Source organism: Carassius carassius, unplaced genomic scaffold (genome assembly GCF_963082965.1).
Source record: "Carassius carassius unplaced genomic scaffold, fCarCar2.1 SCAFFOLD_60, whole genome shotgun sequence".
Lineage (NCBI taxonomy): Eukaryota > Metazoa > Chordata > Actinopteri > Cypriniformes > Cyprinidae > Carassius > Carassius carassius.
In genome coordinates, this window is record NW_026775084.1 from 1220001 (window position 1) to 1222500 (window position 2500).

Consider the following 2500-nt stretch of genomic DNA (forward strand, 5'->3'; position numbering starts at 1 on the left):
CCCAATCTCAGAATCTAAGCAGGTTTGGGCCCAGTTAGTACTTGGATGGGAGACTACCTGGAAATACCGATTATAGTGGCTGATCTTTAAATAGCCCTCTCTTTGCAGCCTCGTTCGCTTACGGCCATACCAGCATGGCTATGCCCGATCTCGTCTGATCTCGGAAGCTAAGCAGGTTTGGGCCTGGTTAGTACTTGGATGGGAGACCGCCTTGGAATACCAGGTGCTGTAAGCTTTTAGGTTTCCTTCTCTACTTATATAATGCACTGGCAGTTATAGTGGCTGATCTTTAAATAGCCCTCTCTTTGCAGCCTCCTTCGCTTACGGCCATACCAGCCTGGCTATGCCCGATCTCGTCTGATCTCGGAAGCTAAGCAGGTTTGGGCCTGGTTAGTACTTGGATGGGAGACCGCCTGGGAATACCAGGTGCTGTAAGCTTTTAGGTTTCCTTCTCTACTTATATAATGCACTGGCGGTTATAGTGGCTGATCTTTAAATAGCCCTCTCTTTGCAGCCCAGTACTTTTGGAATTTTTCAGTAATTATCTAAGAGTTTTGCATAAATAAAAAAAAAAAAAAAAAAAAAGAGTCAATGCCCAGTCTTAGAAAACCGAAACAGGTTTGGGCCTGTTTAGTAGTTTTGGAACTTTTCATTAATTGTCTAATAATCTAGCAAAAAAAAAAAAAAAAAAAAAAAAAAGAGTCAATGCCCAGTCTTAGAAAACCGAAACAGGTTTGGGCCTGGTTAGTACTTTTGGAAATTTTCAGTAATTATGTAATAAATTTGCAAAAAAAAAAATTTAATAAATAAAGAGTCAATGCCCAATCTCAGAATCTAAGCAGGTTTGGGCCCAGTTAGTACTTGGATGGGAGACTGCTTGGAAATACCGATTATAGTGGCTGATCTTTAAATAGCCCTCTCTTTGCAGCCTCCTTCGCTTACGGCCATACCAGCCTGGCTATGCCCGATCTCGTCTGATCTCGGAAGCTAAGCAGGTTTGGGCCTGGTTAGTACTTGGATGGGAGACCGCCTGGGAATACCAGGTGCTGTAAGCTTTTAGGTTTCCTTCTCTACTTATATAATGCACTGGCGGTTATAGTGGCTGATCTTTAAATAGCCCTCTCTTTGCAGCCTAGTACTTTTGGAATATTTCAGTAATTATCTAAGAGTTTTGCATAAATAAAAAAAAAAAAAAAAAAAGAGTCAATGCCCAGTCTTAGAAAACCGAAACAGGTTTGGGCCTGTTTAGTAGTTTTGGAACTTTTCACTAATTGTCTAATAACCTAGCAAAAAAAAAAAAAAAAAAAGAGTCAATGCCCAGTCTTAGAAAACCGAAACAGGTTTGGGCCTGGTTAGTACTTTTGAAAATTTTCACTAATTGTCTAATAATCTTGCAAAAAAAAAAAAAAAAAAAAAAAAAAAAAAAAGAGTCAATGCCCAGTCTTAGAAAACCGAAACAGGTCTGGGCCTGTTTAGTAGTTTTGGAACTTTTCACTAATTGTCTAATAATCTAGCAAAAAAAAAAAAGAAAAAAAGAGTCAATGCCCAGTCTTAGAAAACCGAAACAGGTTTGGGCCTGGTTAGTACTTTTGAAAATTTTCACTAATTGTCTAATAATCTTGCAAAAAAAAAAAAAAAAAAAAGAGTCAATGCCCAGTCTTAGAAAACCGAAACAGGTTTGGGCCAGGTTAGTACTTTTGGAAATTTTCAGTAATTATGTAATAAATTTGCAATTTTTTTTTTAAATAAATAAAGAGTCAATGCCCAATCTCAGAATCTAAGCAGGTTTGGGCCCAGTTAGTACTTGGATGGGAGACTACCTGGAAATACCGATTATAGTGGCTGATCTTTAAATAGCCCTCTCTTTGCAGCCTCGTTCGCTTACGGCCATACCAGCATGGCTATGCCCGATCTCGTCTGATCTCGGAAGCTAAGCAGGTTTGGGCCTGGTTAGTACTTGGATGGGAGACCGCCTTGGAATACCAGGTGCTGTAAGCTTTTAGGTTTCCTTCTCTACGTATATAATGCACTGGCAGTTATAGTGGCTGATCTTTAAATAGCCCTCTCTTTGCAGCCCAGTACTTTTGGATTTTTTCAGTAATTATCTAAGAGTTTTGCATAAATAAAAAAAAAAAAAAAAAAAAAGAGTCAATGCCCAGTCTTAGAAAACCGAAACAGGTTTGGGCCTGTTTAGTAGTTTTGGAACTTTTCATTAATTGTCTAATAATCTAGCAAAAAAAAAAAAAAAAAAAAAAAAAAGAGTCAATGCCCAGTCTTAGAAAACCGAAACAGGTTTGGGCCTGGTTAGTACTTTTGGAAATTTTCAGTAATTATGTAATAAATTTGCAAAAAAAAAAATTAAATAAATAAAGAGTCAATGCCCAATCTCAGAATCTAAGCAGGTTTGGGCCCAGTTAGTACTTGGATGGGAGACTGCTTGGAAATACCGATTATAGTGGCTGATCTTTAAATAGCCCTCTCTTTGCAGCCTCCTTCGCTT

The 2500-nt window shown here is 38.3% G+C and overlaps 5 non-coding genes across 5 annotated transcripts in view; all 5 read left to right on the forward strand.

The window, feature by feature from the left end:
- The first annotated feature begins 116 nt into the window (after positions 1-116).
- Positions 117-235, forward strand: LOC132136063 (5S ribosomal RNA). Its single transcript, XR_009430969.1, has one exon. It is a non-coding gene; the product is annotated as a 5S ribosomal RNA (ribosomal RNA).
- An 84-nt stretch (positions 236-319) lies between these two features.
- Positions 320-438, forward strand: LOC132135180 (5S ribosomal RNA). The gene has a single exon (XR_009430137.1). It is a non-coding gene; the product is annotated as a 5S ribosomal RNA (ribosomal RNA).
- A 498-nt stretch (positions 439-936) lies between these two features.
- Positions 937-1055, forward strand: LOC132135181 (5S ribosomal RNA). Its single transcript, XR_009430138.1, has one exon. It is a non-coding gene; the product is annotated as a 5S ribosomal RNA (ribosomal RNA).
- An 824-nt stretch (positions 1056-1879) lies between these two features.
- Positions 1880-1998, forward strand: LOC132136064 (5S ribosomal RNA). The gene has a single exon (XR_009430970.1). It is a non-coding gene; the product is annotated as a 5S ribosomal RNA (ribosomal RNA).
- Positions 1999-2496: 498 nt separating this feature from the next.
- LOC132135183 (5S ribosomal RNA) overlaps positions 2497-2500 on the forward strand; it is a 119-nt gene continuing 115 nt past the window's right edge. The window contains exon 1 of the ribosomal RNA XR_009430140.1: positions 2497-2500. This exon is cut by the window's right edge and continues 115 nt beyond it. This is a non-coding gene — a ribosomal RNA (5S ribosomal RNA).